Below are 27,561 nucleotides of genomic sequence, written 5' to 3' on the forward strand. Positions count from 1 at the left end.
AATGTTATCTTCTTTCCCAATTTGATACTCACAAATTTCTACTTCCATCTGGATAACCTTTCTTCAAAATCTGTTCAGTGTCTAATCTACCAAAAGCCTTGTGCTGTGTTCTTTTCAAGTTTGGAGCTGGTTTTCCTGGATTCTGTGCATTCTCCAAGGTTATTGAAAGGTTTTCTTTTTATAGTAAAATACATATGGAAAGTGAAAAACCTATTCCTAAGAATATTCTGAGCAAGTCAACTGCAGTTCAAGCACACTTCTGTGGAGTTCTCATGAACAATGGCTGTGGCTGTTTATGGGTTCCTAGATCTATTTTGCAGTGTTGGAAATAAGAGGGATCATAATCAATTCTAATGTGATTACTTATTTCTGGGAATATACTCAGTGAAAGCTACAGACAGTTTAACAAACACCATCCCACTTGCTTACCAACCCAAATTTCCTTAAATATGTTGGTTCATGGCTCATGTCCACTCATGTGCTTATACCCAGCTTGAGTTCAGTGTGAGCTGGGTTGAAAGGAACTGTGTTTTCTCTGAAGTCAGAGTATCTCAAAGGGCTGATAGATGTTTGCTGCCTGTGGGAGTATGTCCTGTCCACCAGAAGAGCTTCTATGATGAGCCCTACCTTAGGCCCCACGTTGGGCGCCAAACTATGAGGGTTTTGTTGTGGGAAGGTTGCTGGACAGACTCACAAGCTTACTATTAACTGTTCAGGTTTGCAGTTTATTATGAGGGTGTGGGTATAAGAAAGAGTGTAGAGCATGGAGAGTAATAGCTAAGAGCAATGGTGTGAGAGAGAGCAAGAGGGAGCTTAGAGCTCAGAGCTAAGGGGTAAAAGAGAAGAGATAAGAGAGGTAAGAGAGGTAAGAGAGGTAAGAGAGGTAAGAGAGCGATTTCCTGTTCACAATACAGTAAGAATTCTTCTACAATGAATATTCTAATTTTCCAATAACCAATCTAATACAATATACTAATTTCCTAATATTTGCATGCAACCTATAGGAACTACTAAATTACCATGTTTTATGGTTTTCTTATCTGTAACCCTTATCTTCAGACCTTTCCTGCCAGGCTGGGAACAGGATGTCTGTTGGTTCTTTGGTATTTGTGGCATTTGGTATCATCTAAACAAAGGAAGAGGCCTCAAACCTTAACATGACTGTTTTCAGCATCTATATCAAAATATGCTAACATCTCTATTTCATCTATTGTTTCAAAACTACTTGCTAGGCACTTATAAGATTTCTCTATTCCCTCCCCAACATCCTACCATGGATCAGTGAAATTGAGCACAGGAAAATTCCCTGGGGGCTGATATATAAATTGAGGATGGAGCCACTTTTGTTCACCTAAGACAGAATGACTCTTTAACCTCTTCTCTGTCACTTGGTATTCCATGCATTCATTGCATATACAAAATGCAAATAACCTCTGTCTCCTCACAGACATGTCTGGCGCTGCAAAGGAACAAATATGTGTATTGTGGCACATATATAACCAAATGCCTGCATATATGCTCCTCACTCAAATGGATATGCATTATTCACTTGGTGAAGTATACCTTTGGGAAATGCACTTTCAGTTGTAGGATGCAGGATGGGAACCTCTTGGTTCCCAGCCATTCTTGAAAGCTTTGGGGAAAAAAAAGAACAATAAATAGATTGAAGACTGGAAAAAAAATTGCCCTCGTGAAAGATGTCTTGCTAGAAGTCCAGGTTTATATTCCTGATCTACACTATAGACTAATTCCTACAAACAAGAGGACCATAGTACCATGAAACTTGCAAACAGAATGCAAATAATTGCTTCAACTCAGTTTTCTTTCAGCGCATTTCAGCATTTGTGTAGAGTTCAGCAATTCTTTTTCAAACATATACATAAATGCAACTAGATCAATCTACGTACTCATGTATTTTGCAGGAGAAAAATGAACAAAATAAACTGCTGGGAACTAGAGGCAGCTCCTGCTAACAATGGATATGGGGTTCTATCTGCTCCCTGTTCTTTCTTCCTAATGATCTAAACTCCACCTGTCCTCACGTGGCAGGATCCACAGGCATCCCAGTGACTCTCAGAACCACATCACTTAAAACTTAAGTGGACCCTTATGGGACCCAAATCCACAGTTTTACCTAAAGATATATTTTAGAAGTTACTTTAGTGGGAAGAACCTTTTATATGAAAATCTGTTTAGGTGAGGTTTTCGTGTGCTTCCTAATAACTACTGGGCACCTGAATATACCTGAATGTTTTAATGTATCCCTGTACTTGCCTTGTTTTTATTTTTCAAGATGCTCAGATTATATCTATGCCTCTACACAACAGAATGCCAGGGAATCACTTCAGCACTGGACTCCTGATTGCCCCCACCACCCAACTGCTGGGTGGCTTCCACCTTGGTTAACTCATCTCAGGCTTTCTAAACATTGTTCACTCCAGAGATTCCTCAGAAAGCAAACAAGTATGAGACTTCATCAGATCTCTCTGTCTCCACCCTTCACAGCCTGTCAGTACCACTCCAGCCAGCTCTGAAGCCTTACTTGACTCCACATACTCTCTAGCCACACCTGCAGGCACAAAAGGTTCACTCTGTGCTTCATGCCATGACAACACCTCTGTGATGATCTGCACCACAGTCACAACATCACTTCAGACACTTTAAACTGAGCTAGAACACAGTCACACAGCACCTCAGTCATGACAGCACCACCAGGGGATGACTCTGGGCAAGGGCCCTGTCATGCAAAGGTCAGCCAAAAGCCTGTTGGGTTAAACTAACACCATAGGAGCAGGATGCCACAAATGCAGTCACAAACAGAGGTCAAATAACTTTGTCTCTTTTTCCACATATCATTAAAACAAATAGTGAACCATGTCTTATATAATTTTATTGCTTTCAAAAGAATCTTAAGCATGACACTAACGAATGCTACACAGGTCCTCTGTAATATAAAGTTATTGTTAACTCTATGTTAAATATTTTAAAGATGCCCAGCAATTAAATTAAGTATTTCAATGGTAATAGGTAATTTATTTGTTCTGGGAATATTTTAGTTTGACTGCATTTAATTCCAAACTCTTGTAAGACATTGATTTCCTTTGGATACCAACAAGAGAGGTAAAGCTGTTAACTGAGTAAGAATTTACTTGCAAATCAAAAAGTGTGCAATAAACAGAAGGCTTTTTCTGATTGCTACAAAACATTGTCAGCACAAGAAAAAAGTATCTATTATGCTTTCCTCTGCAAATGCTAACTAGAATTTAAATAAGGAGATAAACAATAACTCTCAGAAAAGGAGATTTTTCTACAGCATAAGGGAGTGAACAGCAATGTTTCATCTTGGTCACTTCAAAAATAATAATGATTTGTATCACATTTACTGGATAAACTACATCATATATTTATATTGGTGAAGAGATGGCATCTGCTATTCCTACATAGAACAAAATATATATATTATTCTCCACCTATTTCCCCCACATTTTTATTGGCACACTGGTGGAATGAAAACTTCTGTGGAATAAACCACAGAAAATAATAAGAATTGCAAATGTTCATAAAGTTGAAAACATCTGATTGCTTTGGAAAAAAAAATCAGTGCATTTGAAAAGAATAACAGGATAATCAAGCAAGTCCTGTTTTACTATTGTAGTCTAAGAGACTTTTGGACTTCCAGCAGGGAAGGCATTTATGGATCATCAATGCATTATTTGTGGAAGCAAAAGAAAAAAAAATACTTTTGTATAGAGACAATAGTCTTGATTATGGTGTTTCTGAAGTAATAAAAGTATATACAAGTCTAGAATATATTTTTGCCTTTTTTTTGTTTTCTACAGACACCATCTTAGAATGCCAATTTACTGCTTACAAGTACTATTTGCATATATGAGTTCAATAAACAGGCATCTGGCTGCTAAATCTGCCTGGCATTTTGGAGGTGCCAAATGAAGATTTTAGAATGAGTAAATATATGGTTATTATACTTACAAGATCCATAACATGCCAGTCCTCAGACTTCATAAGATTTGTCATTTGTGAATAATTGCTTTTAAAGTGGAGGTCAGGAATTGAAGCCAGAAATAAATTGATGTTGGCTATAGTTTGTAAACAAGACTCCCTTGTCACGCTGACTTGACTGTCCCTGTTGTTTTTCCTTTGGCTGGCCTTTCATCTTGCTCAGTTAAAGTAACCACAGAGAAATTAAAAAGCTGATTAGGTTTGGGGAGACATATTTTCTTATATAAATCCAACATCTTAAGAAAAGAGTCTAGGGCATTCAAAATTTTTCATGCATGTCTGTGAATGTAACTCTGTGTTCAGGGTATAATGTTGATCTACATGTTCAATAGATACATAAGAAATTATTAGCCATTTGTGTCATTAGAAAGTTAAGAATCAGAGCAGCTGTAAAATACCATTCTCTTTAAATTTATTCAACTTGGTTCATAGAATCATAGAATGGTTTGGGTTGGAATGGACCTTAAAGCCTATCTAATTTCAACTGTGCTACAGGCAGGGAATGTTCAGCTAGACCAGGTTGCTCAGAACCCCATCCAGTCCAGTCTTAACATCTCCAGGGATAAGTAACCCACTTCTCTGGGAAACCTGTTCCAGTGTCTCACCACCCTCACAGAATTTTCTCTGAATAACTTAACTAAACCTGCTCTGTTTCAGCTTAAAGCTATTCCCTTTTGCTCCCTTACTGAATACTCTTCTGAAATGTCCCTCTCCAGCCTTCTTGTAAGCCCCTCTTAAGTACTGGAAGACTGCTTGAAGGTCTCACCAGAGCCATCTCCTCTCCAGGCTGAGCAGCTCCAAGTTTCCCAGCCTGTCTTCCCAGGAGATATGTTCCAGCCCTGTTGATCATCTTCACAGCCTCCCCTGCACTCCCTCCAGCAGGTCCATGTCCCTCCTGTGCTGGACCCCAGGGCTGGTGCAGCACTGCAGGTGGGTCTCACAGAGCAGAGCAGAGGGGCAGAATCCCCTCCCTGCCCTGCTGCCCACGCTGCTCTGGATGCAGCCCAGGACACCTTTGGTTTCTGGACTGGGAGTGCCCATTGCTGAGCCATATTGAGCTTTTCATCCACAAACATCTCCAAGTGATTTTCTCCAGGGTTAGTCTCAATCCATTCTCTGCCCAGCCTGTACTTGTGCTTGGGATCTCTTGCCAAGATTTGTATAAAGAAAACCATGGGTTTGGAACACAAAAATTAAGCAAGAAAAAAAATTTTTTCTGTTCCTGATTTTTTGGACCAAACTAAAAAATTGAGAAAACAATGGTTCCAGGAAGCAGAGTTTCTCATTTCAACAAAAGAAAACAAAAATATCTGGATCAAACAACTGATGATGCACAAAATCTTCTTGTGAGGAAAAAAAGAATGTACTGACCATAGGGTACTGAGAGCACCTTGTTTATCCCATTAGAATTTCAGCAATGTATCTATCCAAATAATTATTCCAGTTCTGATATTGTACATTCATAATAAATTATTTTAAAAGTCCTCATGAATTATAACCTTATAATTGCTGTACAATAAAAGATATTATTATTTACTTTTTCACCATTAAATTATGCTCTTCCTTTCAATGTCATTTTGGGTTGGGTTGAGAGTGCCAATCTTCTTCCTTCAGAAGAGATGAGTGCATTTTACCTCATCTCAGCACTTCCCTGAAACATTTATTGGTAAGAGTATGATGCCCATGATAGTGGGATCTCTTCTTCTTCAGGCTTGGTGGCCACCTGGGTTTATTTTTATACATGTTTTAACAAGACCAACTTTCAGCTAAAGTTTGAAATTTTTCCAGTACCATCCCTTAGCCCAGTGTAACACAAAAAGCTCTTAAACTGGCCCATGGTGGCAAGGTCTGACAAGATTTGACAGACCTTTGCACATGCAGTATTTCCAGTGTGATTCTACATGTGGTCAGGAAAAAGCCACTTGACCACTAGACAAAATGTGATCATGCTTTTTGTACAACAAAGCATTAGAATCTGTAGGTTTAGAAAGGATTTCTCATGACTCAGGGATTCAAAAATAATTGAGAAGACAATGACTTGTTGCAGTTCAAAGCTTTGGGTTATAGAATACTAATGGATAACTTTTTAGAGGGGCAGTGATAAAATTTCATGCAGGCCTACTGTCTCCCTGTATTTTAATATCATTACTTCTTGCATCAATTTTCCACTCTTTCCACTGATTCTGATAATTCAGTGGTGTGCATCTATTTTTAGGAGCTCTCACTGACATAAAGACAAATTTATCTGCAATGCTCCAACGGATAACTTTAATCATACAAGACAGTGGCATTTCATAGATCTGTGATTAAACTTGCTAGCAAATTTTACACTGCAGATGTATTTTGTTTAAAAATGCCAGTTTGTCAAAGTGAAATCTGTTTAAATAAAGACAGTCTTTTTTATAAAAAATTATGGAAAAATGCTTTGACATTTAAATCTCTCCCGCCCCAAGTATTTTTTCATTACTATTTTTTTCATTTTAAAAATATCTTCTTTTTTACAACTATACTGGATCCCATTGAAAGAAACCACAAATTAATTATTTTACAAAGTAATGCAAAAGAGCAGTGAAAATATTTTTTAAAAAGAAGTGTTGATTTATATTTAATGAATATTTCTAGACTGTTGATTCATGAACGTCTGCTTTTTGAATATGCAAATCCCATTGAGAATGGGAACTTACTGGGATGAAAAAACATTTTTCTTCCAGTTCTATTCACGGATATTCACTGGGAAATTGCAGTAAAACCCCAGATATATTGCCCAACCTGTAGTTGTTGACCTTTGTCCCAAGGTTTGACAGATTAGGCCAGTTTGGGAAGCAACTCTGATCTTTAACAGCCAGAGGCAGCAAGCTACGAAAAATTGCTTCTAACAAATTTCTGCTCCAATTTAAGGTGCAAAAAGAAAAAAATGCTCTTACTCATACTTACATTTTGCAGGCCAAACAAAATTTATTCTGCACCTTTGATGAGGTATCCCATCATTCTTAGCTTCAAAATTAAAGTCTCCTATGACTCTTCAGTAATTAACTTAAGTGCCAAATAATCTTTTCCCCTACCTGATAAAAGTCAAGTAGCTTTCTTTAAATGCCAGCAATCATCCTGCTTCCTGCTATCTCCAACCTCACAACACATCCTGTCTCCCCTAACACACAATGTCAGTCAAGACCTCTGAATCCAGCAAAGCTACTTTGCATTTTTTCATTCCAGGGGGAGTTCTCTGGTCTACCCTCATTCTCTTGGAGAATGAGATTTTACTTGGTCGAAATAATTCAAGTAACCCTTGTTTGTCTTAGTAGGTGGCAAATTACTTTAATCTGTTCTACAGAAGCATAGCCCCCATGGACTTTATGCCTCTCTGGATAGCAGCAGGAAGAGGAGGAGATAGTCATCCAGAACTCATGTCTTCCTCATGGCTTGAATACATATATGAATATACATGCTCCTTTGGCTTCTCTCAAAATAATGAATTCTCACCTTGACCCTGCTTGCCTTTTCCCATGCATTCACAAAGCATTCTGTCAATAAGGCACACAAAATATATTCCAGTGTCTGATACTCCAGAGTGATACATGAATTTCCTCCTCTCCCCTCCCCCTTTTAATTCTGGGGGACAGAAGCCATCTGTCTTGTAGCTATGTGCAAGACCTATGCAAAAATAGGTCCCATTGCATTCCAAGCAAACGAGTGTACTCTCTAACACTTAAAGAGTAATTATGGATATTATTTATTACCATCATCTTCCAGCATGGGGAAATAAGCCTTTTACCCTTCAGGCACAAATAGACCATAATAGATCTCAAGCAGCAAACACTGAATATGACATTCTCTAGTATAGCTCATAACCAAAATAAAGGCAAGCATCTGAGCTGTGCTAATGCTGTGATGACTTGGGCTGTCTTATATTGCATGTGCTAACTTTTCCAATAGAGTTTTTTTCAAGACATATCCATCCTATAAAATGCTGCACCACACAGAAATACCTTGAACCAGTATTTCTGGAAAGAGTAACTCTGGAATTTGAATTAGGGGGAGTGGTTAACCCTGGGCTAGCTTTCATCTTGTGTTTCTGCAGCTGGGGCTGATGCCTCTCTGCATATCACCACCAGTGCTGTGCAGAGGGGCAGCACAGTGCTGGATGGCACAGTGTAGGCAGCAGCCCAAATGCAAGCAGCACACAGCATTGTTCACAACCTGCTCAGAAAGAGATGGACAGCAGCTATTAAACCATAAGTAACACATCATTCAAAAAGCCTCTGAAAAAGGAAAAGATGAAGAATCAGCAAAAATTAGTTTAATCATCTTCACTAAAACTATACTCAGCCTCCAAGGTATACCTATGGTCCAGCACATGCACTTCTTCAGCTGTGTAAGGAGCACTGCATTTCTTTAAAATGGGAAAAAATTCTATAATTTGTTATAATTACTAATATTATGTTCCACAGAATAGTTGTGTGACTATTAAAACACCTTAGAAAATGCAGCTTTTCAAAAATACTTTTCACTGAAGTACACTTAAACCTATTCATTTTAAGAATCAAATATGTGATCTAATTTCTAGCTAATATGTATCTAAGATATTTTTCAAATTTGTTGCCAAATGTCCTCAATATACAGAAAATACAGGGGCTTAGGGTGCATAAAGAGAAAAGTATACAACAGATGTACTTTAAATTCAAAGGCCACACTAGAATACCAATTTTTTTTTCATGGTGAGTATTCACAGTACTTAAATTTCACTTAAATTCCTGGTGGTAAGTCAGTAAGGCAGACAGCAGCTTTGAAGGCTTTTGAAGGGCTGACATAATGGCTCTTAGAGGAGAACAGGATCAAGACAGTGAATGGCAGATAATACCTCAGGAGGAACTTAAACAGTCTCAATATGACCTGCAGAGAATTTCTGAAAAGCATTCAACTAGTAACATTTTGATCACAAATGTCCAGAGTTTCCAGAGGCTTTGCAAACATTAAAGCCAATATTTCCAAAGGCACACAAAGATAATTTCACACTACTGGGGAACAAAGTGCATGTGGTAGGAGGAAAAATCTGATGGTTTTATGAACTGTACACTTCTGGCATCAACCCTAACATGTTAATCTGATTGCTTTGTCTACAAAAACAGAAGGAAAGAGCTAAGCTATTTTTCTTCATTTCAGTGTTGTTATGGATTGAAGGAATAAGCAATTCACAGAGTTCTGTGTCAAAAAAATATTCCATTGTCAGTTCCAAGAATATCTGGAACTGATTGATCACAACCAGCATTTGCTCGATACATTTAATATTGAACAGAATATACCTAAAAAATATTTTTTATAAAACTGAGTTTCAAATTTAAAATATATTAATAACTTCTTTGATTAAATGCTAAGGAATATAATTTTGTTTTTACGGATAGTTTAGAAATATAAACTCCTGGCAACCGAAGCACTTACTTGAAGCAGATTTTTGGCTTAGCTTTCATCAGTGCTATGGAATTTTCCATTATACGACTTCCTGAAAGATGCATGATGTGATCTGAATGACTGGTGATTGATGTGTCCCAGGGAGCACAATTTTAACTGTTCCATATGAAATAGATGTCTATCTACCAGGGACAGACATAGTCCAGCAATTTCACAACCAGCCAAAAGTCTGGGCTAGTATTAGAAAGATGAATTCTTAACTAACTGAACTTTTTTTTTTTTTTTCTTTTAATTCAAGATTTCCAATGGTAATAAAAGCCCTCACAAACCTTCTTACTCAAATTTGACATATTCATTCCTTGACACTTCTTCTTGAACTATGTGTAATATAAAAAAGGGGCAGCTGAAAAAAAAGGAATTAATATTATTTTTCTTTCCAAAACTAACGAAGAAAGTAAAGAAGAAAATTTACAAGGTAGGTTTTAGGAAAAAATATCAAATACTGAAAACCTGAGAGCTTGATACTGGCCACCTAAACTAAGCAAAGGACTGTGCTCTTCAGTAAGTACCTAGCAAGTTCATACAATGAGCTAAACACACCAATTTTTTCTTCTTCTGATTTCTCTCTTTGACGAACAATTTTCCTGATCAGTCATGTTTGTATTGCATTTGCCATCCCAAGAAATGCCAACATACATCACAAAACAAGACCATATGGTACCAAAATAACATATGAATCTGTTTTGGAAACAAACATTGCTCTTCTGGAGTGAAAGACTGAGATCCAATTCACATTATAGATTTCCAGATGTAAGTTTATAAGCCCAAACACAGAAGAGATATATCCAGACACCAGTTTGCTTATGCCACAGGTGCTCCTATGTCAAAGCTTCATGGCTTAGCCTCCATCCTTGGGGAAGGTGGAACCAATCTGCCATTTTGAGAGGCACGAGGAGAGGATCAGAGCAAACGCTGAAATTCAGTGTCTTCCTCTAGAGCAAACTGTCTATTTGCATTACAAAATAGACTTCTTGCAAATACATTCTTCTACTGGCCATAATAAAGAAAAATGCAGAGATTGACAGGTGTAGAGTATGGCAATGTTGTTATTAAACTTGAAACTGACAGACTTATTAGAAGTAAAATGAACATTTTTACCTGAGAGGAAAAACTATGGTGAAACTATGTCACTGACTGCCTTTAAAATTGAGATTGCCTGCATGTTTATCTAAAAGATGTGCTCCAGTTCAGTAGGAATTAATTCAAAATTTTATGGACTGTGTTACAAAGGTCAGACACTGTAATTACAAATCTTCTATTACAGTCAGTTAATCTACTAATTTAATTTTATGCTATGCATTTTATATAAGTTCTTGAATCCAAGAACAGAGTCACAATGAGTGATTTTAGATCCCTTTAAAGACTAGAAGAAAACGGAAGGGTTTGAAAAACAGTAGAAAACGTAACTTAAATAAAAATCACAAAATCCTTAAGTCAATAAATAATATTAGTTCTATTTTTCAATCAGCAGACAGCTAATACTGAGTTGTGTAAAGCCAAGCTTTCTTTTTCAGGTGAGCACCCTAACATGTTTTCACTCCTGGGCTTTCAATTTGTGGCTTCAAAATAATTCTGTTTTAATGGGAAAAGAGGAATTTGACCCATCTTCTTCAGCTCTTAAGACTATTTGGCAGGACTTGGTGTCACTGCTTCCTCCTCTCAAGTAGAGGAGGAAACCAGATTATTCAAGAGACGGTCCTTGACTTCTCCTTCCACCCATATTTTGAACGACACCTCTCTTGGCCTCTATTTTTTGTAAAGGACACTGATGATGGTCAGGTCTGTTCTGACTCCTGTTAGAATCAATGAGAGAGTAGAAAGCATTTTAAGAGACAGCATACTAACTAAGCCAGGTACATGCTCAAGCTGCTGCAAACAAATTAAATAAATAAATAAATAAATAAATAAATAAATAAATATTAATTTTGCTAAAGTATGGGGTCTGCAATCATGGAAATGCCTGAAATGTGTTCTCTACATCCACACTGCACAGAGTCTAGCTGGGGTGGAGTTAATTTTCTTCACAGCTGTATGGTTTTTGACTGGTGACCAAGAAAGTGCTGATAGTACATCCCTGTTTTAGCAGTTTAGTGTCAAGGTCATCCCTGTTTATCCCTGTGCTGCCCCAGAGAGGAGGCTGAGGTGGGCAAGAGATTGACAGTCAGAGTCAGGGAGATTTGGCCAGCCAGGAGAGCAGACCTCAGCTGACCAAAGAGATGCTCCCTGTAGCCCATAACGTGCTCAGCCATGAGACAGAGAGGGAATGACCAGTGCCAGGGGACTGTCAGGGCATTGCCTTGATGTTGGTTATGGATGGTTTTAGAATGACTTATTTTATTTTCTTCTTCCCCCCACCCCTTTGCTTACTAGAGTGTTTGTCTCAACCCAAGATTTTTTCTCACTTTTATCCTTACAGTTCTCTCAGCCTGCTTGGGAAGGAGCAAGAGAGTGACTGAATGGGGTCTGGGTTGACAGCTGGGGTCAGCCCACCACAGACTCAGCACTCAAACTTGAGTCATTAATGACACATCTGTGCCTAGGTTGTAATGGAAGCTGTCAAAGTTTAGCAAACATTTTGGAAACTGTATTTCTCAATTGTGAAATCCTATAAGATGAAGAATGCATTCATATGAGTAGCACATACATGCTAAATTCATACTGATGTACTGTTCACATTTCCAGATGGGAGAAAAAACAGCCAGAATTTTTGGAAACAAAATTCAAAATTCAATAGAATTTGGTAATCTTTACAAGGAGGTTTTTAAAGGACAGAAAAAGCGTGATTTATTCTGAAGATTCATTAAGATTGCAGTCTCATAGAACATTGTTAAATTAAATGAATATGCAGAGGATGTCTGTCCAATGACCAATATATTTTTCAAAACAACTTTTAGACATTAGTACATTTTGCCTTAATATTTTTAATATACAGAATTACTGAAAATACTATGGAAACACAAGTGTTTGTGCTTTAAGTATATCAAATCACAGCATCTGTAGCCAAGATTTGGCATAAACTATAAAAAAGTTACTCATAAATGTTCCATTTTAAAAACAATATGTTCAGAATAACAAAATTTAATACTAAAAAAAGTTAAAAATATGAAAACAAAGGATGGGTCTAATTTCAACTCTTTCTTCTTGCATGAATGTCTGGGCAAGAGATAGTGAACATAGATTTTTAACAAGAAATTTAATTTTTATATAAAATATGCATGTGAGAGGATGCACGCAATTTTTAAAAATATTATTTATTTTACTATTCTGAACTATGAATTACATATTTTCAAAGATTTCTGCCTAATTCAGCCAAACCTTGTTTATTTTTCCATTTATTTTTTGAAATGTCACTATATTCTGTGGCAATATAGAAGTGAGTCAGTAAAATAAAATCTTGGCATGAGCAAAATTCACTAATTCATATTTTCTAAAATAGCTTCATAATAATGTTACAAGTTCCATCTCTTTTTATACCCATTAAAGTACTTTTTGTGAATAAACCCCACAGACTTAGAGCCCATAATTCAGTCAAATAACATAATTGCATGTAATATCCTTGAGTGAGGATGAAAGCTTACTTTAGATGTGTTCATAGTAATTTTAGACTAATCTAAGCAAGGAACAGCTTAGTCTTTTTCAGTGTGATCATTTCCCATGTTGAACAAGTAACAATACCTTAAATTTGGAAACATCTGGAAACATCTCAATTTGCTAGTACTTGTTTTCTTCATTATAGTCTCTTTTTTTCCCTTTTTTCCTATTTTTTTTCTCAATGAGTAGAAACATATGCCCAAGTACGATTGCAGAGAACATTTTCACATTGCAGCTCTCATTAACCAAGTCTCCTTTCACAAACACCACTATGTATGAATGAAGGAAGAAAAAGCAAAGCTTTTCTCTCTGGAAAACACACAGATGTCTCAAGGAGAGGAGGGAAGCACTTAAGAAGCTGTGAAATTCACCACATCACTTGTACTGGCTTAGCTTCTTCTAAATGTCAAGGGGGGAAAAAAATTAAGGAAAAGAAAAATCTGATAAATTCCCAGAACACCAATTGGTGTAAGTTGAACATCCACCCCTTTATCTCCAAGTACTTTCTCTGGAAACAAAAACATCCCATAGGACAACAATAAGAATACCATCAAAACCTGTTTCTGCCATAGGCATTCAAGTTTCTCCAAATTCTGTTTTCCTCCAGAATGAAAGCATTTCCCTTAAGGGAAATTTGCTAACCACTTTAACTAGTCATGAGTTATGATCAAAACATATCTGAATCCTTAGATTCTTTACATGACCAGTACAACTTATTGGTTGCTTCTGAAGTCCCTTAATTTACTTTAAACTAGATAGAAAAGAAAATGTAGCCAAAACAGTATACCTACCCATTGTATAATGACAGCTGCTCTAAATCAGCATTTTGTCCCAAAAATTTGTGAATACCCACAAATAATGCTGTGTGGATTTTACTAAACTGGATTTATGCAGTAAATTACAGTGTTTTCTAGGTATAAGCTTTACCAGCATAGGATGTCTTATTATTAATTAGGGGTGATTTTTTGTTTTGTTTGGGGGCATTGTGGTTTGTTTCTCTTTTTTTTAATTTGTTGCATTTAAAGTGAGACTATTAGACCTTGTGAAATAAGTCTGGAAATTCCACTGGGTCCCAAGGCTCAGGTGCTCTGGTACTCTGCTTTGGAAGCTCAGCTGTCAGGTAGGCTCCTACAGCCAAAAGCAAGGAGAAGTTGTGGGAACCTGAGTTACCCCTGAAATCTGCCAGACCAATTTGTGTAAAAAATATCTGATGACAGTCCTTGGTCTGTTTGCATTTTGCTCGTACCAGTGTAAATCAGAGAAAACCCTGATGAGTCTGACAAGCCTTTCAAGAGAGACTTTGGGCCTCTATGAAAAGATCAGGATGTGGAAGATCTAGGCTTTGAAAAATCTCTTCAAAAGTAAGGCTTGCCTCTCTGAATGAAGTGCCATCAATTCAAGTATACCTCTGACTCCTTGTCAGCAGTGCATCTCCCTTTGGGTTCACCTTATGCATTAAAATTGCTATCCTGGGCCAGAATGGCAGCAAAGTATTACAATTTCTACTCTACTCCTGAATCCCCTAAAGAGCCAGTTATACAGCAGCTTTCCCCCAGCTAATTTTAAATTGATACCCAGTGTTGACTCTGTTCAATAAGGGCACACAATCCAGGCTTTTGACTCTGAAATTTCATTTCTTATTATCTGCATGTATATTTTGTCCTTTTCTAAAATGCACTAACCCATATACATCAGAGGGGAGGCAGAGAAGATTAATTTCTTGTATTGATTGTTCTGGGCAAGAAAAAAACCAGTTTTAAATGTCTCGCTTTCTAACCTTGCTGGAATTCACCAGTTCTTTATACACCAGGAGAGAGTAAATGCGACACTTCCTGTACAATTTATTTTTTCTGAGAAATGTTATGGATTTCTTCTTTACTTAAATGATACTTTTTAGATTGGATTCATGCAGAGATTTTCAGTGCTCTTAATAATTTATGTTGTTCGGTCCCAAATCTCTGTTTACTGCATTTCATGCATGTTTTAAACAGGATTGCACTAAAATGGTGCTCAGCAGAGAAACACGGGGGAAATTGAGTGGCTTACAGAGTTCTTCTCAAGTGAAAGAAGAACCTTGAAGTTTATCATATCTGACACTCTATTATATAGAGGCAACATCTGTAGGCAAGAATCCATGGACAAGGTTATACAGCATTGAATTAGGAAGGAAATTATCCAGAATGACCTTTTTGACCAAAAATTAGAAGTGAAAAATAAAATCCCAAGAAAAGTTTTATTTTCTTTCAGTGTGTTTACTTTTATCCTAGCTTATTACAGTATGCACAGGAAACAAACTCTTACCCTGAAAAGCTTATCAGCTGACATATGGACAATGCCCTTAGTAACATGCTTTGATTTTTGGTTTTGGAGTGGTCAGGAAGTTGGACTTGATGATTATTATACTTAGGAAAAAAAATCAGATATTCATCTAAGCAGGAGTCAAGTAATGTTTGTCATTCAAATTTGCCAATAAAATGAGCTTTGTACAGAGGTGAGAGGTTAGCTTTCTGTACGTGTTGCATGTGATTCAGTCTGGGGTGCTGAGGCTTTTTCTTTTCTCTTCTGTCATTTTTTTCTTTTCCCAAGAACATGACAGGATAAAGTCTTTTGTAAAAATTAGCCTACTCCAGCCAGTTTTATCATCCAAACCTATAATTAATGTTCTTCAAACACTGCCTCTTATCTGCTGTCTTAAAAGAACCTTGTCTGTGAGAAAGCCAGAGACACAGTTTAATTTAAACTGTCAAAGATGAAAAGGAAAAATACCTTATTCTTCCTTTTACACAGGTGATGAGGAACTTCAGTCTTTGAAACAGAGAATGTCAATGTCCTGTGCCAGTGCTAAATAAAATGGATGATGAAGATTGATTCATTAGAAATGTTCTGCCCTTTGTCAGATAAGGAAAGCTGAAGGTCTTGTTTGCTAATTTTTTTTTAATAACTGACTAGAGATGATAACAGATGTCATCAATGAAAAAATATTTGAATTAAAAAACAAGTCCTTGACATTCATTTAACTTATCCAAGATGAAGCAATAAATAAAATAAGACTGTTTCTGCAGTTTGGAAAACCTGCTAAGGGTGGATTTCAGCCTACATAATCTCTGTCACCTCATTTGGACAGAGTGTCTCCACCCACCCTGCCCAGGGACTCAAGGGCAGTTGGCACCTCCAGGGAGCAAGTCATTCATCCTGTCTGAAGTGTCTGTGCCAATGCCTATTGACCAATTTGTTCAAGTGCTTCCTTGACTACATAGGCACCCAAAATTTTAGACAACATCCTTATGCAGGAGGTAGTTTGGAAAGTAGGAATGACTTTTCCTCAACCATTTTTGTACCTTCTCCAATCATGACAAAATGTAGTCAGCATAAATGAAAAGGAACTTCTCTGCTTATATTTTGCTGAGGCCATTGTTGACCTATCCTTGAATGTCTGTGCCAGCTTCATAATTATCCATAATCAGAACTGACACTGTCTCAGTAGTACCTAAAAAAATGAGAATCAAAAATAAAAGAAGAGGGATTTTTTTTATTGCTATATATTAGGGGGAAAGAGTAAAAATACTTTTTCCATTGAAGTCTGTGAAAGTAATTTAGAAGGATAAACCTGAGTGACTTTACTAGCTGCTTTACTACTTCTTCCTTTTCTTAGAAAGTAAAAATATCTAAAAACAAAATAAATTTTATATCTTTACACCTCATAAAAAATGCAATTATATGTCAATTCTTCCCTGGGGACTGTACTGAAAAGAACTTGTTGATTCTGCCCTTGGCTCCAAAAGAAACAGAATGATGAGAAGTCTTGGCATTTTTTATACAGAAAGGTAAGTGGCAGAGCCATTTTCATTCCAAAATAATAATTCTTGTTCTTTGTTTATTAAATGATTTCTTGATATTTCATTTTTCTCCTTTATCATTGCTACTAGAACTGAGCCTCTTTTTGCATTTGTTTTCAGCTCCTTACTGAGGTCATGTAGGTTCTAAGCAGCAGCTTCACTTCCAGTCACTCCATGTGAGACTCTTGCCCCAGTTTCTTTACCTTCATGGTAACTAATTGCCACAATGCAAGGTCTGCTTCAGCACTCTGTGTTGACAGAGAAGGAGGTTAGTAGCAATTTTCACAGATTGTTTCCTATTTAAATATTTGTTGGAGATAGGGAAAACCTTGATTTAGAGGTAATGGTTCGTGGTTGTGCCATTCAGTCAATTTCTCATCAATCTTTTTTTTTACCTTCTGTGGTGTGGAATATCATAGAAAAGGTCTGAACAAAACATTGCAGAGAGTCACAAACTGCAGGATTCACAAGGACTTCTATTTCTAACCTAAAAACCCTTCTGTGGTATCCTGAAGAAGATACTTTAGTTGCAGCTCGTGCTGGTTTTGATTGGGATGGAATCAATTGTCTTCACGGTGGCTGATATGGGTCTGTGCTTAGGATTTGTGCTGAACACAGGGATGATGATACAGAGATTCTTTTGTTATTGCTGAGCAGGACTTAGAGCCAAGGCCTTTTCTGCTTTTTGTATTGCCACACTGGTGAGGGAGTGGGGGGTGCATGGGAGGAGACTCAGCCGGGAGAGGGGACACAATCAGATCCAAGGGATGTTCCAGACCATGTGACACTATGCTCAGAATGCAAGGTGGGGGGAAGAAGGAGGAAGGGGGAGTCAATTTTGAGTGATGGTGCTTGTCTTCCAAAATAACCATTACATGTGATGGGAGAATGCTCTGCTGGAGATGGCTGAACTCCTGCCTGTCCATGGGAAGGAAAACATGAATTCCTTGTTTTGCTTTGCTTGTTTGCACAGCTTTTGCTTTCCCTGTTAAACTGTCTTTATCCCTGCCCAAGAGTTTTCTCGCTTTTACCCTTCCAGTTCTCTCCCAGATCTTGCTGGAGGGGGAATAAACAAGATTGGTCCCAACACTGAACACTGAACCCCATTGGTGACATGGTGCCAGCTGGATGTAGCTCCATTCACCACCACACTCTGAGCCTGGCCATAAAGGCATTTTTTACCCAGAAAATTGATTTTCTTCCTGAAGAATGCCCAGCTTTCCTTGACTTCTTTACCCTCCAGGACTGCATCCCAAGGGACTCTGGCAACCAGGCTTTGAAAAACTGGGAAGAATGAAATGGGAGAATGGAGCAAACAAATACAGAGAACAAAAGGGGAATAGTAAAAATAGGTAAATGTAGAAGGAAGGAGAGAGGTGAGGAGGTCGTTGCTGGGATTCCATCCCCAGTGGCAGCAGAGGGGACAGGTCACAATGGGACAATCACAGCAGGCAGGGCTGTGGCAGAGCAGACTGGGCAGGGGTGAGTGCCAGGGTATGTAGTGGAGGCTCAGCTGGACAAGGGCTGGGGCAGAAATGCCAGCTCCTGAGCCAGAAGGTGTCCAGCCCAGGCAGGACACAGTGTAACCCAGCTCCCTCAACCCCCTCCTACCTGCTACCAGGTCCTTGAAACCCCCTCTGCCTCCACTCCCTCTGCCATCAGCTCCCCCTGCCCAGCCCCACTGAGCCTCCCTCTCTCCTGTCTCCTGCTTTTGTTCCGTGGGGATTCCTGCTCAGTGGGCTAGTCTTAATGATTTCTCCTCAGCTGTACTCCTGTCTGGGAAAGCCCCAACTCAGGTGCAGCACCTTGCACTTGGGCTTGTTGAACATCATCATGGTCCCTCTCCTCAAGTTTGTCCAAGTCTCTCTAAAACCTGGAATCTATGAACATTGTGGAACAGCCATCCCCAGAGGTGTTTGAAAATGCCTGCACTGGTGAGGCTGACACCCTCTGCTCTTGGCATCAGAAGTGGACCCTACTTTAAGTAGCTTCACAAAAGCTTTATACAACCAGATGATGGAGCTGCTGAATTACTGTATTGCAGCAGCCCACAGTGACATGAAGTGGAGGAGGGGAGCAGCTGACTTCACACATAATTTTGTTAGCAATGCAGCATTAATGAGGACTGAAGAGACTACTCATCAGCTCTTATGAAGTATTGTTGTAGTGGTTTTCAATAACTTATTCTTTTTTTTCAAATATTTTCTCAGTGTCTTGCTCTTGGTGCTTGTGTGTAAGAATTGCTCCTAAAGGCAGCCTGTCCTGAAACATCCATCAAAGGTAGTTCTTGTAGCAGTGGGGACACTGCAGCCTCCCCCATAGCTTAGTTTTGGAGAGTTTTGCCAGGGCTCAAGATGATTCCTTCATAGGGAAAATTAAACCCAGCCCCTTTCCTTCAAATAGACTTGGCAGAAGAATTGGAGCTAGAGCTATTAAATGGAAAAGCAATGGAAAGGCACTCAGTGTCCAAAGCAGAGAGAAAGCTATAAAAGAGCACCAATGAAAAGCACACCAGAAACTTGGAAAAAAACACTCCAAAACCTGCCAAACTCACAAAAAGGTCCACTAGGAGATTTCCACACAGAAATACAGCTGAGGTACCATTACTGTTACTAAATGCAATATAAGGTAATGAATGATATCAGCAAAAATGAAACCCACATATTAATATTAAGTCACTAGCCTCAATATAAAGTTTATGCATGTTGATTCTTAAAAATACTAACTATTATTAGTGGCCAACACTGAAACTTTTCATATAAATAGAAATATTCATATAAATAGAACATAACATTACAAATACTCTGTGAAACTTTCTCTTCCCTATGGAACATCTCCTCTTGTGACAATACTCACAGATTTAGGGAGATTTAGTCAGTCACCAAACCACACTTTTCAATCAGAATTCAATTCACCTTTTTTCTTTGTCAAGTACGTTATAAATTCACCTTGGCTTACCTGTGTTGATTTTGTTTCCATGAGTTTGGGATTTTTAAAATAATTTATAAAAAATATATACTAAAATATATGTATGACAGTTATTTTGTTCAACAAGAAAAAAAAAAAATATTCAATCAGTTGTACTGCCTGGCAAACATGAAATTTTAAGTATAAATCCCATTGCTCTTTTTTTTCAGTTAACCTTAATGGATATAGTTTGACTTAGTGGAGAATCTGGAATAATTTCATGCTTTTCAGAGCCACATCACTGTCAGTGGCTTAAGGGGAATGTGAATGTAATTTTAGGCCCTCTTTATCTGAGAGGTTAGTGTGGTGTCCTAGATTTGATAAGTTATTTGTTATAAGAAAAGGGTATTCAGCTGATATATTTGACTTCTGAAAGTCCACATCAAGCCTCTCCCTGCTGGTAGCATGTAATCAGTGTAAAACATTACTCTGCAGTTTCCCACTGGGTAGTGTTTATTGCTTGTACTATCTAAAGGATTTCCAGGAGTGTCAGGCAGGAAGCTGCTGGTAGCTTCAGGGCTCCCACAATTCAGTCAGATGCCAAACAAAGCCAGTTTGCAGGAACTTTTTCAATAGAGTCCCCTTTTATGGAGTCTCAATTATCTGACTATCAATGAGGAATCTATTTTTATCCAGGCAACTTTTCTCAAATAACTGAACCCTCTGAATAGCATTACAGAGGGCAGATTTCTAATAATTCTTCTTTCACGGATTTTTTTTTTTTCCCCTTTCTTTTTCCTTTTTCTTATTACCCTGCTAATGGTCACCAGGCAATAGGAAACCAGAATTCAATCTGATTTAGGCTGACTTACAAGATATCAGAATAATAGCTGTAAGCCCTGCTGGATGTAAGTGTCCTACTGACTTCACTGAAAGCAGTGATGTGCCTATGGAGGAACTCACACTCTGGGTTAAACCCATGGGGTGTATTCACCCTATGTAATTAAAGGGCCAAGGAGAAACTTCAGCACTAAATTCCTGCCTGTCCCCAGAACTGGGGGCTGCTCTGTCACATAAAGGATACCACAAAATGAATAAATTTAAAGAAAGCAGTTAGTGAGATTGTGTTGTGAACAGTGCTCCCTACAGTGTGCCACCCTCTTTTCAAGGGATCTAGAAAATAATTTTCTGGAAAAGAACAAGGAAAGAAAGTTGAAAGAGTTGGGAGCAATGGTAACAATTGTGATACGGAAAATCTTAATCAAACAGAAAGTTAGGAAAATTCCCATCTTTGTCAATCCTGCTGAAAGTCCTGTGTCAAAAACATCTTATGAATTTAGACTGCCATATAGGCTTTATGAAGATCCAATTTTCTTGCTTCTTCATGGAAAAAAATGGCCTAGAAGGCCTTTACTATTCTACTATTCTATAATAGAGTCAAATCTGCTAATGGCTTTAAGTAGAGATCATTCCTGAACTAGGCTATTTAAGTGACAGATTGCTCTTAAAAAGTGTCCTTTCATTTTTTTGATCTAAAAACTCAGAAGTGGATGGTGGGTAGTCTCCATTTTAGTATAAAGTTTTTTTGAAGCTGTTTTGCATACTTCCCACACTGTTAATATTTCCTCTGATAAGCCTTCGGCTTTTTTACTAGAAATAAGTTATATCCTCAGAGCAGTATTTAACATAGAAGTTTTACTTTGTAAACAGAAGTTTTACTTTGCAATTGCAAAATACCTTAAAGGAAAAAGATATCTTTTCTGCATGTTTAAGACAATCAAAATTCAGGTGGACAGCTGAATTCCTCATGCAGGAATGTAGCTGTTCAATGCTTTATTTATGGTCAATAGAAAGAGACAAGCATGTAAGAGAGATTTACTGCACAAAAGGATTGAATTCCCCTATTAAACACCATGATGACAACCTTGGCAAGGTGTGTGAGTTTGAGATTGGCATCCAAGTCCTCAAACCCCTATGAATCACAGTGAAATGTAGATGGTTTCATTTTATTTAGGGAAGATGTGATACAGAATGCCACTGCAATCAGTGTCACTTCAAGTGTTCACAAGAAAGATAGGCATGATTACTCATGCTTCTACATTATACCATTCTGTAAATTACTCTTACTTGAAGCTGAATATTATGAATTTGAAATGTAATTGTTTATAACAAACAAAGAATCATATTCTTTTCAGCCCGAAAGAATTACTATGTTAAATAATATTGTCACCATATCACTTTATATTAGAATAATTACTCTAGCTGAGGTAGGAACAAAAGAACCTTAAATACTATGACTGTATAATCATACCACACTTTTTGGAAAAAATATGTGCTTTTGTAAGTTTTAGAGGCTGAATCTTTTCATATTCTCGAGGAACGTGCAGATATAAAAAGCCCATACTCCCAAGTAATTACTACATTAGAGCATTTTGACTGTGGAAAAAATATAAATATAGGTACCTCTGCCAGTTGAAGCAAGAAAATGAGTAAATTGTGATCAGAATTTCAACAATTTCAGTTAAGGATGGGACTCTTGTTAAAATGAGACACGATATGTGCTTCGGATTGACCTTGCTACTCTTTTGTAGTTGAGCCTTATTCAATTTGTCATAAATAAATATTACAATTTTTTATTACCCATCAAGTCACTAGGTAAGGAACGACATACTTTGCATAAAGAAGTGCTGGTGGGTGGATTGCATCACTTATATTTTTCTGCAGAACCATAGTATTCCTGGATTGACATCAGCAGAAGTGCAATGAGATTAATGTCCAGTGAGTTACAAAAATGGAAAATAATTTCCAAACACCAGAAGCAGGTGGGAAGACCAGGAGAAAAAAAAGTCTTCTAAAAACAGTGTCACTTCATGCAGTTAGTCAGAAATCTCTGAAATGCATCTGAACTATTCTCAGCCTGTGCCCAGCTACCATAACAACAAAACCAATCTCTCCATTGAGAAACTTACCATGATTAACAGAGGATGACAGAGATATTTCAATTTCTCAAAAGCTAATATCATTTCCCTAAGTTTAAAGAAAGACTAAAGAAAGCTATCTCCAAATTTTCTGAACTGAGCAAAGGATGTGAAGAGAAGGTGAATCCTCAAAAATATTTGTGAACTTAGAAGGTTATTATCATGTGAATGAGATTAAAGAAAAACTCAGTACTAGAAACAGATGCAAAGCTAACCTGGAGTCACAGACATGGTTTGATTGATCACACAGACATTTAGGCAGTTCAGGGACCTGATTTAGGAATATCCCTGGGATCTTTACGGAGTCAATAGAGGCATCTTCAGAGAATGACCCAGATATTGAGTCAGCTGCGTAAGACAAGCTCTCTGTTTGCCTGTACCTCTCTTTTAGCTACAGAGGACCCTTGTAGGCTCACTCACCTTCTGAGACTCTGTGGTTCTGTGGAATCTCTGCTTGACACAATTTCATTGGCAACGCCTCTCATTCCACATGCACTGTATGACATTCTTATCAAGAAATGTCATTGCCTGTTAGCCAGGCAATGGTGACTCACTCATGTTGGAAGGAGCATAAAATTCCCACTGAAAGGATGATGTTCCAGACTAACCCTTTCTGGGCTGGAACTCAAAAGAGATGACAATATATCCAAAAAGATAATTGATTCAGGGCATGCAGAGAGTGTTTAATATGATTTGCCATCTCTTGTCGGTTCCAAAACCTGTATTTCTAGAAAACACTCTGACACACACTGTATCTAGTCACACTTTTCTGCAGACTGAAACTCTGGAAACAGCCTGTCTGCTAACCAAGTCATTCCTCACTTCCATACAATCCCAAGAATCCACATCATGCTCTGCCCTTTCTGAATTCCCTTACAAATGTCCAGGATGACAAGCATGAAAAAGAACTTTGAATGGAATTTGTTACCACTGGAATTGTAGCCCTTGAGGAAATGTAAGACAGTAAGGGTTTTGTTTAGTTTAGTTTTTCAAATAGCACAATCCTAAATTACATATCTTTCTGAATATCAAAGCATCATCTCTCTGTGCACCTGACATTTTGTCACTGATACAAAACACTGGTAATTTGATCAGTGCTCATCCCTTCCCTGTGTCATACCTTTCTCACCCTTGCCATGCTGCCTCCTTGTAAATGAGCCAGCTGCAGTTTCCCTAGATCTTTGACCCTTGAAACATGCCTTCCAACACATTTTTGTCTTTTATCTTGATGGGCAAAAATTTGGAAATCAGGCATTAACTGGCTAAATTTCCAGAGCTGGTCCCACAAACTTACTGAGCTGATACTGAGCATTTTGGCAGGGCTTTTTGTTCCAACACTGAGCACAACCCCTACAAGATGAGGATGCATCCTCCTCAGTTACAGCTGGCAAAAGTCTACTTGCATTGTTTGTCTTTATCATTTATTACCTTCAAAAATCACATTCTGTTTTTTTATTAAACCCCTCAAGATCAGCTATGCCTCTGTTTTGATTTCTCATTGTAGGAGAAGATCAAACTATAATAATTTCTTCTTTCTAAGTTCCATGAAACTCAGTTTAGGTTTTGGGGTTTTTTTTTGTATTTTAGCAAGTATACCTTTAAGCTAAAATGGCTAAAGAATGATAAAACAACCATTGCATCACATCATTTTTCAGTATACATTAATTTTTCCAATACTATCTCCTTTCAAATAATTTTTAAAAAATTAAATTTCCTATTAAAATGGTTCTTATAAGAACTGCTAGTCTTCTGTCAATTAAGCCCTGTACATAAATGTGCTAATGAAATTGTGCAAGTGAGACAGGGACAGTAACTATTCTAAGTACCATGTACACTGTGAAGCTATTTTTGATGTTGTACACTGTATACATTTAGTTATCCTTGACTAAAAATGGAAAAATAAGCTTTCTATTTTCACTGTTCATGCAAACATATTGCTTACACTAGTGAATAATCTGAGTAAAACCAGAAACAAATTAGTCTCAGCACTTCATCCTACAGCCAAATTTCTTTTGATTATAAAACCATTATTACATATTCCTCCTACGGTCCAAAAACACCTACAAGCAGATGAAAATGAAACTTCTGCTGAATTGATTCCCACATACCCTCTGTCTATTCCTGATGTTTATGAATGTCCACAACTTTTAGAAGGGAATCCTCCATTTTTTTTCTTACTTTCATGCAATTCTTTCACCGTGCTGATTCAATGACATCATTCTTTGTCAAGCATAGGTGGGAAAGGAGTTTGGAAGAAGGTAACATAGGCAGTCTCTGGTGCTGCTCCAGATACTACCTTTTGTAGCTTTAGGTTAGTTCCAAATATACACTCAGATACAAGGAGAAACACTGAAATTATTTCATACTACTGACATTCAGACTCAGAAATCAGCTATAAAAATGGGAGTTGACCTGTAATTTGCCTAAGCTCTTTGAAAATCTACCTAATAGCCTAATAGACTGTTAGACAAGGGACCCCTCCAATCATTCCTTCTTCTGTTTCATGCTTCCAAACAGGTATGCACAAGCCTTAGACCTCTGGAAGACTTTCCTGAAAAGAAAAAATCTTCAACTAAGCAAATTGTCTTCCCAATTTCATGCACTTCTGTACTGGCAAATAGCAGCAGGCCAGATCTGGAATTTGCATAGGACTTCAAAGCGGTAGACAGCCAGGCTGCAGGAAAAATAAATATTCCAAATTGAAGGCAAATTTATGGCCTGAGATAAATATATATATACTGCTATGATGTTGTCCACAAGCTTTTATACCTGAGGGCAGAACATGACCCTGAATTTTAAGCAGTACTTAGCTGTATGCTTCTTGAATGTTTTTGTGTTATATCATCTTATTTTTGCTAAGCTTACTCCTGAGGGTGGAAATTGTATTTTATTTGTTAGAATAATGCAATGTTAGGTGTTTCAGCAGAATTATAATTCAATGCTGTTTTGAAAACATGAGCATGAGGTACAGCTTTTGCTCCCTAATTCTGCAGCTCAGCTGCATGGAACAGAACAGTTGTGGTACAAACAGCTTAGGGAAGCAGAGCTTCAAGGCAGTGGTACCTTTTGGAGTGGCTTATCTAAAATACAACTGGGCATGGCTGTACCCAACATTTGGTTCCTCTCTGCCTATTTAAAGGAAAAGACAGAAAGTGATGTGGGAAATACTGGTCCAGCCTTTGCAACCAAAGGATGTGAGGAAAGTAGGCCTGCTGGAAATGGATAATGTTGTTTATGAATTTTTATTGGAAAAAATCTTCAGACATCTCTCCCACCTGCCTAAAAACATCATTAGGACACGCTTCTCATTATGACCAGCATGAATAAAAGAGCACAGAACCTGCCACTATAGTACCACATCTTAGAATTAATGCTCCTGTAATGGTACCATGAAAATCTCTAGCTCCTCTACTTGCAGGAAGATCCAGTGCACCAGATGCCCACATGTGAACCACATAGCTGAAGTTAAGGTGCCACTGCACACCAAAAGAGCACACACAAACAGTGGACCAAGGATCAAAATACCCAGTTAACCAGGAGGAAAATATTTCTCACCATATGGGTCCTTGGGTACCAACCTCTCTGTTCTCAACACCAAGGGAGACATCGCTCCTGTTTACAAAGTGCCTCCAAAAGATGGTCTTGGGAACTAAAATTACTAAATATTAGAAATCAAGGCTTCTGTAGAAACCCAATCTATTTTTCTCACATTCAATTTCTCACATACTACTATTTTTGACAAGTAATAAATTACCATCTTTTCTTCTTCACATTGGCTACAACCACTTTATCACATTATTCTATAAAAGTTTACAGTTTTGTTCAGGATAGTTATTCTCAGCCTGTGTTTAGTTTTCTGTTCCCATGTCATAGATAAATAAGGCCTTACATGTCTGAAAGTCTGTCTGGTTTCCCAGTTTTAAAAACATTTTCTCCCCCTACAAACTTTGATTCATTCATCCAGGGATGGTGCCAAAGCAGCAACATTCCAAGGTTTTGGGGCAATCAACTATTTCTTTTCCTTTGAACCTTTGAGTTTTTTCACATGAACTTACAGCTATCTAGTGCTTAAGTGCTTCTTCTATTTTGTCAAATATAAGATTTATAGGCAGCACTACAACTTGACCTGCTTCTGTACATGGCTGCATGCCTTCCAAGATCAATCCTTTTAATTCATTTTAGAGAAACTTTCCATATATGCTAAATTGTGTGTAGTGAGAAGACTTTTACGTCAGGCTCTTGGGATAACAGAACAAGAGGAATTTCCCAGCTATGTGTTCTGATGTGCTGGTAAATTCAGGGCATCAAACAGGACTTCATGAAAGAGGATGTGCAGATCTTGTCCAGAGTGCTTGCTCATTAATTAGAAATTTTTTAGCTTCATTGAGCTTGCCTGAGTGACACCCAAGAGGCCAAACAAGTCAAGTCCCATATACCAGTGAGGCTGTTTTGATTTTCACTACTGCATTAGCAATGCTGATATCAATGCTAATCAGCCTGTAATTTTACAAATGAAATATCATAAACCTCAGTAATAAACTATACACAGCATGCAGATGTAGAACACTATGGAAACAAGTTTAGTTGCAGTCATATCTCAAAAGAAGTCAGAGGGGAATTGGATTTAGGTCACACAAGCAGAGGCCAGAACTTGAAAACAAACACTTTGCTAAAAGAGCCTTTTTATCATTGTAAATCAGTGGGAGATCTCTCTATCTTGTGCCTCAGCTTTGTTTTGCTCTCTACTCTTCTGCTCTTCTACA

Source organism: Oenanthe melanoleuca, chromosome 1 (genome assembly GCF_029582105.1).
Source record: "Oenanthe melanoleuca isolate GR-GAL-2019-014 chromosome 1, OMel1.0, whole genome shotgun sequence".
Lineage (NCBI taxonomy): Eukaryota > Metazoa > Chordata > Aves > Passeriformes > Muscicapidae > Oenanthe > Oenanthe melanoleuca.